A 14,582-nucleotide genomic window follows, 5' to 3' on the forward strand; every position below is an offset into this window, starting at 1 on the left:
ATTTTTTTCCATCCGCAATGGACCCCGCGAGGTTCTACGGGACCAGGGTTCTGCCCAGTGATGACAGTGAAGATAGCTGCCTCAGCGAAAGCAATTCGAAATACCGCTCTGATCTTGAACCTTCTGCCCCAACAGAAGAGTCTGGGAGCGACGCAGGTGCACAATTTAAATCTTTTTGCATGGCACATTCACAGGCTAATGTGCGATGTGTGCAGCGTGGTGCGGTTTCTAGTTCTCTCAGGCGTGCGGCATGCGGCCGCAATTGCAAGGGAACACCGCCAGCGTTTATTCGCGTCGCGATGCGGCCGCGCTTGCGATTTTTTGTTTTTCTGTCGGGCGGATCGCATGGGTGCTAGTTGATACCAATACGGTCGGCTCTTTTTCTTTTTATATTGCAGCCGCGCTCTTTCATTTCGCTGCTCCGCTCGCCAACTCTGCAGAACTTTCTTTTCATATCAACCCTCCGCTCCTTGTTGTAGACCTGTTGTTTTTCATTTGAAGATCATAAAAAAGTAGTACTGGTAGGCCAACCCCAAAAAAACTTCTTTTTGCAAAAGACGAAAATGACGTGGAAGAGATGTCAACGGCTAGTGGCACACGTTTTCTCTGGAAACAAGTAACCCATCCGCGGTCATGCCTCCCTCACTGGGAAGACTCTCTTCCAGACATTCCAGGCGAGCCCAAAGCTACGATGGAGTACTTCCGGTACTTTTTGACGACGACCTTCTTGCTGCAATAACGGAGCAGTCAAATCTCTTCGCCATACAAAAGAATGCTAACAAGGCATTATGCCTAACATGGAGCGAGATGGAGCAGTTTCTGAGCACCACAATGTATATGTCTGTATACAGTCTTCCTCGAGAACACATGTACTGGAGCCACAAGACGCGAGTGGAGAAGGTTGCAGAAGTGATGTCACGTGAAAGGCGGCAAACCGTAAAGAACAGCCTGCATTTAAATGGCAATAATCTGCTGGAAGCGAACGCTGGCAAAGACAGGCTGCTCAAAATAAGACCACTCATTGATAATTTGCTGCCGAAATTTCAATCACTTCAGAAGTCGCAAATGCTGGTGGTCGACGAGCGAATGGTCCCGTTCAAAGGCCGTTCATCACTCAAACAATACGTCTCCACCAAGCCTCACAAGTGGGCATACAAAATATTTGTTCTTTGTGATATCCATGGGCTTGTTGCCGAATTCTCTATTTACACTGTAGAGATTCGCCCTGTTCCAGGAATTCCTGACCTTGGTGCTTGCTCTAACGTTGTACTTGGGTTTTCGCGCTCTACTCCGGAGACAAGAACTACGTACTCTTTTTTGACAACTGGTTCACGTCCATAAACCTGCTTGTCAATCTGCACCAGCGTGGGATTCCTGCCATGGGAACTGCGCGTGCAAGCTCTAACGTTCTACTTTTGCTTTCGCGATTTATTCCGGAGAACAAGAACTACGTACTCTTTTTTCACAACTGGTTCACGTCCATAAACCTGCTTGTCAATCTACACCAGCGCGCAATTCCTGCCATGGCAACTGTGCGTGCCAATAGGATTTCTGGTTGACGATTACCTAGCGATGCTGAAATGAAGAAGAACGAAAGAGGTAGCCACGTGGAAAGGCAGGCCACAATTCAAGAGGTTTAAGTGAGATAGTGGACTGGTACGACAGCCGAGGAGTAAATATAGCCAGCCCATTCAACACAATTATGGGTGGAGTTGACGTACTATATGGACTGATGTCATATTACAGAATTTGTCTCAAATAAAAAAAATTCTACCTGAGGCTTTTTTCCGCTTTGTTAATAGGGCCGTTGTGAGCAGCTGGCTGCTCTACCGCAGGGATAGCGGTGCTCTCGCGATCCCGAAGAAAGAGCAACTGAATCTTTTATCATTCAAGATTTCTGTTGCCAGCTGCCTCTCTGCCCAAAACAAGGACATGATAAAGAAAATGGGCTCGCCGTCTCTTTCTGTTGAAGCAGAGCGTGAAAAGAAAAAAAAAACACGAGGACCACCAGCTCCTACTCATAATGTTGAACTCCTTCACGTTAACGTTGGACACTGGCCAGAAGTTGCACCGCAGCGACAGCGGTGCAAAACGCCCGGCTGCAAAGGTCAAGCTGATTCTTTTTGCACAAAGTGCAAAACCCATCTTTGTATAAAAATAATTCAAATTGTTTCATTGCTTTTCACAAGGCGTGAAAGCCAAGTTTCCTGACCACGAAGAAACGACTTGTGAAATGTGTTTGTAAATAGACATTTTCGAACCTATCGTGACCTGTTGTCGCGTTATCGCTACATAGCCGTACATTTGTTCCAAATAGTCTGACATGTGTCAAATTTCTTGTGTGAATACTTTGTCAGCACACTAGACAACCCGATAGTAAAAAAAATTTTTTTTGTCTTATAATAAATTCAGGCTAGAAGTGGTTAAAGTTTGGCAGAAAGGGGACATACTCTGAAGAATATTTTCAAAGGGACAAAGAAAACACGATAGGCTTTCAGCAGGTATGCGCATGTTCCGGTAGGGTCAGTAAAAAGGCACAGCGAAAACAAATTGGCATACGTTACAGATAAATATACAGGCATGGAAAGTAGAAAAAATATACAAATTACGCAAGGCATAGGGGTGATTGACGCAGAAAAATTTTGTGGACATGGACTATAAAAGACGGCGATATAATTTACTTCTGGCTGAGAAGGTGATGCTTGAAATAGTGTGTGCATTGCTGACTTTTTAAACGATAAGTACATTACACTCTGTTCAAACAAGCTAGACGGAGACAGTGAAATCTGTTTCATTTATTAGCAGTTTTTTAGGGACGGGACTCCCAAATAGCTGCCAAGAGGGTCTTCTTCAGCTGGGGGTGGCACTGCTTAAACAAGGTGGCATTCGTCTTGATTATCCTGCACGTGTTCCAAGCACCCTTCTCTTTAGAAATACCACTGGAGCACTTCTACTGCCTGGCTTGCTTCTATAGACAGTGGTGGGGTGCTCTGGTGCTCGTCATTGCAGTTCTCCTATTCACTGTCACCGCCGGAGCCGTCGTTAACTTCCTTTAGTATATCTGTGAAAGCGTCTGCAGGGCAGGTGACAGCGTCTACACGAATACCTTCGTAATCGTCCACTGTCACCATGCTGGTGCAGCACCTCTCAGCAGCAAAACCAAAAACGGCGTGCGCCTCAGCACTATGGACATCCAACTCCTCTTGGTTTGTAGCCACATTCTTAGAGAAACCCGCATGACTGAAACATCTTTGAGTTGTTGCAGACGCCACCTCATCCCATGAGTGGGCCAAGATGCGGATGGCAGATATGAGGTCTAGGGTGTACCCTTGGTCCCTGTTCATACACAGCATCATTCTTCTCAAGATGTGGAGATGGTAAAGCACATTCAGATTTCAAATACCACGCTGATCCACCGGCTTGAGTGCAACTGTGACATTGGAAGTGAGAAACTCTAGCACAATATAACTAAATATGGCTGAAATAAAATGAAGAATTCAATATGGTGCTCAGTGTTTGTTTTGTTTATCCATGCTGCCCTACAAACGGTGTTTCGATTGTCGAGCAGAACACCTCACTGATTTTAAAATTATTCTTTTTAGGTTTTTTAATGCATATTTTTGTTTATGCCAGCTTTGCTTGGGGCGAGTCCACTGTACCCTGCCCCCTCTAAGGAACGGCAGCACCTTCTTTAGTATGCTTCGTCAATTCAGCGACGACCACGATGGCAAAACATTCGTATTTCATACATATTTCTACTAAAACTCAATTAGCCGATTCCTTCCTCAGACCAATAAATACCTACTATTTTCATTTTCACATGTTCTCCTCTGAACATAGGAAAGAAAATTGAGTAAATAATCCAAAGTAACAGCTTATTCATACAGTCGAAGAATGCTTCCGGGCGCGGTCAAGTTCTTTGTTGCGCCTCGTAGTACTTTGGCTAAAGGTCGCGCGTCACGCAAGGGAAAGAGCAGGTTCCCAGACCAGCAGCTGACCTCGCAAAAACTAGTTATCTTGCAATATTTCTTCAACCGTCACAATAATCAGGTACCGAAAAGGTGCTCTAGATTTTTTGTTTAGCTAGAATTATTTATGCCTCTATGAAACATCCGCGGGAATATCTAGAGCCTCTAGTGCGGCACTTAGGTAGGGTGCCTAGATGCATTTGGTTATAAACGATGTCTAAATACTTGAAAAAAGAGAGAGGACAAGGTGATGAGTGACACTTCAGCAAAGCTTGTAAGCTGTATGGGTGTCGCACATCTACAGTTGCACAAATGCTGGTAGTCTGGCGGGAAGGGGGGGGGGGGGGAGCTCAACCCGCTGCTGTGACCACCTGGCTATGCCAGCGAGCCGGAAGGGTAGACGCATCGGTTCTGCTCCCTGCACCCAGCTTCCTGGCCAAGTGACTAGGGATCAAAGACAGTGGGCGGCACCCCAATGACATTTTTTCTTTTCATTGCTTTTTTTGTGTGTGCGCGCGTGTATGTGTGTTTGCGTGTGCGCAGGTTTTATCTTTACGGTTATTTAGAAGTCTATCTCTTCTTTTCATCCCTTCTCCGTCTTTATGAATTCCCCTCCTCCTTTCTACACCAGCAGGCATTCTGGTGCCCACGCCGGGGTGTGACAGATTACGCCTGCTGGAGAACCTTCCTTTCCTGATACTTTTTAATGAACAGATTAAACGCGCATTGCATTTATTCAGCATTTATTTGTCAGCAATTTGTGATGTCAATTGTTAAGCTTTCAGTTATAATCTCAAACGCTTCCAAAAAATATACACAAATACCGAGTGCACGTAAGTGTGCGCCGTGTGTGTACAGCGCGGCGTTCCGGGCTTACGGGGGGGCTCGCTCCATGGGAGGAGCTCGCAACAAAATATCAAGAAGTATACCCAGCACACGTGATCGCGCCTCTCGTTAGGAGCGTCCGTCATCGGCCAGCTCCACGCTCGTGAAATTCGGCCCAACATTAGTAGCGTGATTTCTCGCGTGCAGTTTTTGTCGTCAGTTCAGGTGCGTTCGTCAATAAAATGGGGAGCCAAGACGCCGAGTTTGCGAAGCCGGTTGCCCTGGTTCTGGCGAGTGCTACGGCAGTCTACTTTGAACATATGACAAAGCTTGCGTGGAAAGCCGCACGGGCCTGCCAGTCATAGAGAACTTTCAGCGGCAAGCTGGGAAATCCATTTGAGGTGGAACAGCCGGGTTTCTGACAAAAGAAGAGGGGCCGCAATCTCCGCTGCTTCTTGAGCTCTTCACCACTAGCGCAACCTCCGACAATTTTTTTGGTAAAAACTCCTTTTATATTTATATATTTGTTTCAGTCAATTTTCCTTTTCTCAGATTTGATATTCTTTAAAATTGGTTCATTAAAGCCATGTACACAGAAATTAAAAGAAAAGATATGGCTATTTATGAATACACCTTTCACACAAAGCAGCGATTCTCCTCGCCCCATCGATTTAATGTAAGCCTGCTCACACACGTCAATTCGATTTCAAAACTGATGGAATCGAAGTCTCAAACTCACACTATACGTCGCGCTCTTGACACCTACCTATTCGTCACACTGGCCAAGAACTAAGGCCGGAACACAAATGCTGAGATGTGCGGGACACTTCCTAAAAAAGAGCAAAAAACACTCGCTCAATTCGAATGGCCAAAAACATGGCTCAAAAATGCTAGCGCATGCCTAATGACATAAAAATAACGCACTAGGCTTAGCTTTTAATTGTAAGTTCTCTCAGCTTGTGAAAAATATTTTTCGTTGTCAAGACCTCACGGCCAAGTTTTCGTCAGATTTGAATATGTTGCTGGTGTCCATGTATGGCCGGCAACTTAAAAATGTACACTTGACGACGATGAATGGTCAAGTACCTTTCTCTCTGTGGCTTCTTCAGTTTGTAAAATTATAATTCCTGAAGATTTGTACGCCAAGAAATCTTCCTCGTGGTGTTTTAAATGTTTACTCCTTGGCATGGTAGCGTTCAAAATTTAAACACAGGCGTCGAAGAGTTGCAAAAGTCCAAACAACACAGCAGAGCGGCAATTTCGCCTGGTCGGTGAGGCATTGTTTCAAAAGAATAAAGTACGACTCAATGAAACGACACGTGCATAAAAAGTGAAAAGAGAAAAAAAGTAACTTAGTAAGCCCGATTTGCTATTACTGTCATTGTCTCTCTAGAAAATAATGAGTAACTTTTACCCGGGTTGATGTGTTCCACTATCTTGTTTACTAGTCAATGTTTTTATTTATCTGAATATTGCTCAGTATTTTCTTTTTCAACTGAAGAAAACGATTACTGGTGCCGAGTACCGCTAGAAATTGTATTTATATTCATTATCGATGCGTGAACAGATATTCTAACGTGTTTGGCGTTTCATTCATCCGAAGATGAGTGTCGCCAAACAAGCCTCCTGTGAAATACCCCAACAAACATTATAGTGCTAAAGCAAGAGTATTTCGTTGTGATATTTTGTCACTTAGCCTAATGGCTTTTTCTAATCTCTTTTGACTTCTGTCCGTCTTGTCTTGCACCTTCTCCCTTGCAAGGCGATTTATCTCTCAGTGGCCACATACCAAGAAATGCAAGTACTTGAAGCCACTGCCATATCGCGAGCATGATTTGCATGCAGCAAGCGAGAATGGTCGGGCTGCGTAGAATCTGATTCAGTACTTTTAAGAAATCCAGATTCTTACACCTCCCAGAAACTGAAAACAGCACAAACCTACGCGTTGTTATTCTGTACTTAGTCTAATCGGGCAATTTAGTTAAAATCTCTGACTTCGCGCCTTATTAAAAATTGTAGCATGTGTTTTAATTTTATTTCGTTGCCGCCTTCAATTTGATATGTGATACGAGACTAGAAACTAATGTGATATAATAGCGCAACCGCTGTCCTATAACCAGCTCATCACATTTTCTTTATCCACATCGTTCCAAGAAACGTTGCAGGTCTGCCAATTTAGCCTCGCGAGTTTTCCATCAATCCTGGAATGTACCAGCAAGACAACACACACCAAATGGGCTGAGTTTTAATCCGCAAATTCCGCATGGTCTTGCGAATACTCTTTTACCACGGTTTGTTGTGTCAACTTCAATTTGGAAAAACTTTAATTTGAGACCATATTCGAAAAGCATTTTTTCACGTGAATGGTGAACACCCACCCGGTCAAGTGAACACGCGTCTACTGAGGTGGTAGCACTGTTCAATTTACGGCAGTAGCCACAAATCAAAAAACATGTTGTCCTTTTTCCCTACAAGCACAACCCGTGAGGCCTATGCACTTTTCCATGGTGGGATAACGTCGTTGTTTATGACTTACATAACCTTTGTCTTTAGGGCCTCTGTGTCTTCGGGAGACACCCTGCGCAATTGCTGCCGCATACGTTTGGCAAACTCATCGGTCCCGGTCCAATTCTTCGCGATGGGCTTCCGGCGTACTTTGGAAGACTTGGCGAAGTTGTTGGTATAGTCCTGCACTTCAATTTTCAATAGACGGTGCGGTATTTCAAACGGAATGTCGCTGTTATATCTCAGCGAACCTAGAGGCACCATCTCCGTTGGGATAACATGACCAACGTCGGCAACTACCTCAATGAATGGGATGGTACTTTACAAGCTATTGACATTCTTTGGTAAACAAGATTTGCAAGATGGTAAATTTTCAAGCTATTGATATTTGTTGGAAACATGGATATCAAAAGTTGCGTAGAGCTGTTGTGCCAGCTGACAAATTCTCTACTTACAGATATGCCTTTCTCCAATAATATCTAAAAGTTGCCTTTGTCGATTTTACCACAATTCCAGTCGAAAAACACAACAGGAATTTCTGTCGCACAACAGATTTTTCTTTCGCACGACAGGGATTTCTGTCGCACAACAGGGATTTCTGTTGGGACTACAGGATTGTCTGTCTTGCGACAGGAATTTCTGTAGTACAACTACAGAAAATATGTCGTACGACAGGCATTTGTGTCGCACGACAGGCATTTCTGTCGCACGACAGAGATTTCTGTTGAGACTACAGGATGGTCTGTCGTGCGACAGAAATTTCTGTAGTACAACTACAGGAAATCTGTCGTACGACAGACATTTCCGTCGCACAACTGGAATTTCTGTTGGGAATGCAGGATGGTCTGTTGCGAGATAGGAATCTCTGTAGTATGACGACAGAATGTCTGTCTACGACAGAAATTCATGCAGTACAACACACATATATATCATGCGACAGACATTCTGTAGTCCCACTACAAAAACCTTTGTAGTAAAACTACAAAATGTCTGTCGCATGCGACATTTCTGTTGTACTACAGAAATTTCTGTTGTGCAACACCCTGTAGGCAATACACAAATTACCTGCTGCACCACAAACTGTCCTTCAGCCGCTACATCTAGCATTCCGTAATTACTATTATTATCTGCCGTGCGACAGACCATTTTGTAGTCCCTGCATATTTTTATTGTGTGAAAGATAATTTTAGATTGATTGCAAAAGTGTCACATGACAGACCGTTCAGTATTGCTACAAAATCTCTTGCTTACCCTGTCGGAAAACTCCGCGTTTTCCAGCATTAGGAGAACGATGGAATACGCCAGAAAGAACGGAATGAACTGGAAAACGCCGAGCTGGACAAGAGCAACGCGGGGCCGCATTTTCCATAATTAGGAGAGCGATGGAATACGCGGGAGACAACGGCAAACACAGGAAAACGCCGCACTGAACGACAGCAACGCGGGGATGTTGCTCGAGAGCATCGAATAACACGGGGACATTGCCTTTGGGGACAGGGCTTCAGCCAGGATGAACGGCATAGCATGAACAGGATAGTACCTGATAGTACAGGATAGTGTGGTGCCGCTGCTTGGCTGGACACGGGAATGCCGCGCGCCGGTTAAGGGGTGGACTTGTTGTATTCGAGCGCCGCTATTGACGCAGATGCTGCGAAACTTGGTGTTTGCGGCCCGTGCGGTGCCGCAAATTCCCATTTTTTTAGCGTGCGCTGCACGGAAACAATGGTGCGTGCAAGTGACGGTCATCTCGTTCAATTGCATTGCAAGTGTCTGTTGTAATGAAGGTTTGTTGCATTGCTGCCAGTAGCATTCTGGCCGTGTTTTAAAAAAACATTCGCTACAAATTTGCAATTAACAACGCAACTTAGCACAAATCACTGTAATGTTGGAACATCTAAGCGTAGCCCCATAACCAAAAAAATGGATATATAAAGAACTTCGCAAATTCCTTGGCTTCTTTGAGTGAATTGCAATTGCATATATTCTACTGTGGACAATCTTAGATAAAACAATGAGGCAATAAGGGTAGCCTGTCGGCAAAACGGACGCATAAAGGACAAGCAAGACGTGCTTTTTGAAGACGTGGTGTAATAATTGCAGTGCATATTCTGACGTGTATTTCGGGGTGTCCTTGAGAGCCCCATTGTTTCGATCTGCTTGCTGTTGTTTTATTTTTTTAGCGAGCAATTTGTTTATTTTAACGCGAACAATGTGTCCAATCAAGCCTAAATAGTTAAAATAAGATTTTAAAACCAGCTAAACAGTTGCCGCTACATGTGTGAAAAAAAAAGAAATGGCGCCAGTGAACCGGTTGCATTACCAAGATGTGTTAAAAAAATAAATGTAGAAAGAAAGATAACGCACGCCTTCGCTCTAGCCCGGCCCTTCGGAAGCAGTTCGGGGAAGCATCGTCACCCCTAAAGGCAGGTCGTGCGACAGCACTCGCGGGGTGGGGAGACAACAATACGAAGAAATGGGAAGGGTAGGGAGGGGTGGCGGAAACAAGTTCTCGTGATCGGCCGGTTCCTCCTGTTTTGTTTCCTCCTGCTTTTCGTCTTTCGGTCAAAATTTGGCCGTGGCTGCATGGCCGAGTGGCTCGTTCACATTTAACATCGGCGCTTTGCCTAGCTAAAGTTACGCGTAACTTTTTTTGTAAAAACGTGCATATTATGTCTCTGCGAAGTATCAGCAGCAACATTTGAAGCTTCGGAAGCTGTGGTAAAAGCAAGATCAGTGGTCCGGATTTCAAGCATCTCGAAGTGAGGACTCCTCTAGCGACGACTAACCGTGGTGCTTCAAGGGAACATCAAGGGAAGTAAATTTTTTATGCAAAACAAGTTGAAATTCGAGACATGACAGGATTTACTACGAAAACTGACATTACAGGATTTACTACAGACTACAGGACAGGATTTACTACAGACTACAGGACAGGATTTACTACAGACTAAAGGACAGGGTTTACTACAGACTACAGGACAGGGTTTACTACAGACTACAGAATGTCCCATTCTCTTACAGGATCATTCTGTCGTATTTTTCTGTTGTGTTTTTCGACTGCGATGCTTGAGTGTGTCGTTTTTGAGGTTAACCAAACGCCTAGAACACGGAGGCTGCGTGACATTGCCGTCAATAATGCCTTGTGTTCTGTTGCACTTATTGTTGCAAGTTGTGTCTCTTTGTGCAGAAATTGATTTTTGAAATTGGCAAGTTTCTGACTAACCTGTTTGCTTGCAGACAAGAAATAAACCCTGCGAACACTCATATAGCAAAAAAACATTTAGCGTACGCCAACCGTGTATTTTTGTCCCCTTCGTACACCTACCGACATGGGTAAAGAAAATGTTTGCTGGTGTAACAAACTTGAGGCCAGTCCATAGAGGCATCAGTGTGTTTACACTAGAAGCCAGAGTTTTGATTTTCATTCAATTCTTCGCAACACTATCAACCAATGCAGTCATCATACTGCCGCCAGTGTGCACAATTACATCAAAGGTAATAGTTTGGGTGAAAGAAGTTTCAAAATATTATGCTGTCCATTGTCTCGTGTTGGTCATTGTTGCTTCGAAGGTTTTTGGCACTGCGCGACATCGGCAACCTCACCAACGGAGGCTGTTGCCTTCCGTTTGCGTGTCCTTCACGGCTCTCTGGGAAATTATGGAAAGGGCCTGGTGTGTACCGTGGGCTAATAGATCTGCTTCGAATAGGGAACGCTGATCTGTAGTGAGGTAATTGTTGCGAAAACACTTGGGGCATCAGGCGGCCCCCTTACAAAACTGAATTTTTAGTTTCTACTCAGTTGAAATAGAGTTTATACAGTCAATAGAACCTAATTCAAACTCAAGAGCTCTTGACTTTGACATGAGAAAGTCAAAAGGATTTGTTTTGAGAAAATGCTACACGGATTTGAGGCTACAAATTAGATTTAAGCCAACCAGAATTGAGGCAACAAATAAACTTGGGTACAAATTGTACAGAAACTTTCTAAATACGCGTTCAAGTGATCATTTTAAGTCCTTTAAGCAGTTTAAAAATAAGCTAACACAATAACTTAGGTTAGCTCGGAAATAATATTACTCGGCATTTTTTAAGCCAAATGTCGGGATTGAGTTAGTCTGGGCACGCCTAAACTCCCTGTTAAAGCCTGGGAAGCACCAAAATAAACTTTGCAACCTAAACGTTAACAGGATAGAACTCTCTGGAGTTGAACTTGCTAAAGCCTTTCATAGACATTTCATGACCAGAGCAGCTAGCGGTTCATCGCAGGATGCATGCAAGTATATAAACATGCACAATGATAAAACAATATTTCGTGAATCAGTTGGTGTAGACGAAGTCATGTTTGTAGTTCGAAATTTGAACAACAGCCGATGCCGTGACATTAACTACATCCAAGTGAATCCCGTTAAATATGTCGTGGATGTAATTGCGCCAGTTCTCGCACATATATTATTTGTATAAATACAGCTATATTTCTAGAACGAATGCATGTAGTAAAAGAAACTGTTCTTTTAAAAAGTGGAGATCGCAATGATCTGGGAAATTAGACCTGTGTCTATTCTCCCTGTTTTTTCTGAAGTGTTTGAAAAAATCTTGCACTGTAGATTGTCTAAAGTTATTGATCAACATAATACGCTCAATGAAAATCAATTTGGTTTCTGCAAAAACAAATGAGCAGAACTGGCGCTACTGCATCAAAAAGAATATATCCTGACACAATTTGAAAATAAGGCTCTGGTCATAGGAATTTTTGTAGATTATTCCAAAGTGTTTGTTTTAGTGAACTCTGAACTACTCAAAAGAAACTAGGGTGTTACGGTATTAGGGTCGCTGGTGGTTTGTTGATAGCGTCATATCTGTCTAATAGAACGCAGGTTCTCTGGGGCCTCTGCTCTTTATTCTTTTTTTGAATGACATTGTGAATATTAGTGACACAGCTAAATTTTTTATTTATGCAGACGACACTAGTATGTTTTTTTCTGGAGATAATATTGATGAACTTATATGTACATGCAATCTCATGATAGAGGCGCTGCACAAACGGTCTCATGCAAACTACATGCGCATAAACGAATTAAAAACAAAAGCAGTTATATTTCGCCCTAAAAACAAACCGGTTCCCTCTCATTCAACCATTAAAATAATTCCTGAAATTTACAGTTTGTGGATAGCTCCAAATGCCTAGGTGTTGTGTTTTTTTGCAACCATTTCGCGGGATAATCATGTACACCATGTTATATATAAGTTGGCTCGAATCACTGGTGTTATTGGTCGTTTAGGGTAGATTCTCCTCAAATCTGTGAAATTGCTTCTCTACAATTCTCTTTTTTATTCTAAATTAAAATATTGCCAACTTGGTTGGGGTACCGCAAAGTATTACTGTTTCCATGAAGTTTATTTCCTACAAAAAATTTCTTCGTCACGTTTATAACAAAGGTTACAGGGAGACAACCAGGGACCTCTTTCTTAAAAGTGGTGTTATCAAAATCTTCAACTTGTGCAGTTATTGTTTGAGTAGCCGATTCAGAATACCAACAAAAAGAAACACAAACAATATGCGCAATTTGTCCTGGTTACGACCGAAACAAATAAATTACCCTTTGAGGAATAAGGAACCTTTGGCGGTTCCTACAGCCCCTTTAAACTCTGGCAAAGAGCTCATACAGTATACCCTGCCTTCTCTTTTAAATGTACTTGAGTGCACTGATTTTGACATCTATAAATGTTCGAAGCGTCAATTACGTATCATGTGTACTAAAATGGGTTAACATTTATATGCCTCTCATTTGCATTTTTGTTTAACTGTTCTTTTCTATACCTGTTAAAAATAATGGGTAATACGTAGGAAAAAAAGATGTGTCTTATTGGTAACTTTTATTCTTACATTTTCGGCTGTCTTCATGATTGTGGGTTTTCTTTTGTCGCGATGCTGCTGTTGAGCAAAAAGGGGCTGCGGCCTCGTCAAGCTATGAGAGCTTTTTCCGCGGTTCCCTTTTCTGTATCTGTGTTTCTGTATCTGTATCTGTGAGTATGCAACAGAAATAAAGATTCATTATTATTCTCAAAACCTATAGACAGCAGTCTATTGAAACCATATCCGACAACTAATTGACATAACTCATCAGTTTGAAACATATACCTAAAAAGTACCTGTCTTTTTCAGTGCATCGTCTGCGGGATTCTATAACAATAAGACTAGAAAGTTACTGTATGGTCTTTTAGTCTACGTTGACATTTCTAATGAATGCAGTCAGTAAAAAGTCAACAACGTTTCAATGGAAGAAACCTAACAGAATATCGAGACTTCGTTTATTTAAAACTCAATAGCATTTCTATATTTAAAACTTATTAGGATAACTCAGTATCATTTACTAGCAGTAGCTTTGTACAAATCTTATTTATACCTTACTAAGTTTAGAAGTAAATTATATTCGATCATTTTTGATGCATTTACTCAAATACAGCCGCATCATGGCTTCAAAAATACAGTAGAACAAAACAACATTGACAAAACTCCAGTGGCTCATCTCTTCTGGCACTAGACTACCGCGAAATCAGTTCCTCGCAGCAGCTGCTGATCTCATTCTTTCTAAATAACAGTCATGTTGGTGTGCGGGGAAGGAAGGAAAACCCCTCTGCAGGTTCTTGAGTAGTGTGTATTCAGTGGCGACTAGGGGTAGACACAGTCACCAGTTAATCAGACGAGGGCGCTTTGAGAGGTTATAAAGAAAACATGTATTACAGAACAAAGCACGACGTAGACTTAGACGATAGACTACCACAGAGCTAACAAAACACAAAACGTCTGACTAATGCACACAAAACCCTATAAATTTAAGCTCTAGAAAAGTACCACAAAAAAGTTCATAACGACTTCACCGTGACGTGGCGTAGCACTCGGGGCGTCGGGGTGTCGCGTTGCGTTCCGCTGAGGGCCGCGTCGGGAAGTATCGCGTGCTGGGCCATTGACAATGCAGCTCCGTCGCTGCTCTTCCAGGAACGGTACTTGCGGGAGTGGTCGGGGCCGGAACCTGGTCACCACCAGGCGGTACGTCACGGAAGAGCGCGGGCAGAAGGCACCCGGTAGCCGCCGGTGGACGATGATCTCCAGGCCGTGGTCGTTCAGGACCGGGGCACGACGCAGACCGTGTGCCTGCCACGGGCCAGGACACTGGGGAATAGGACGCTGGTCAGGGGAGGCCTTGGCGTAAGGTAGATCCCTCCGAGCTTGGGTCCCCGTGACCCGATGAGCTCTCGATCTGCGCCTGGACGCCGCTCTCCTCG

The sequence above is a fragment of the Haemaphysalis longicornis genome, unplaced genomic scaffold, assembly GCF_048455015.1.
Source record: "Haemaphysalis longicornis isolate Haplotype H1 unplaced genomic scaffold, Haemaphysalis longicornis Haplotype H1 scaffold_5, whole genome shotgun sequence".
In the NCBI taxonomy this organism is placed as follows: domain Eukaryota; kingdom Metazoa; phylum Arthropoda; class Arachnida; order Ixodida; family Ixodidae; genus Haemaphysalis; species Haemaphysalis longicornis.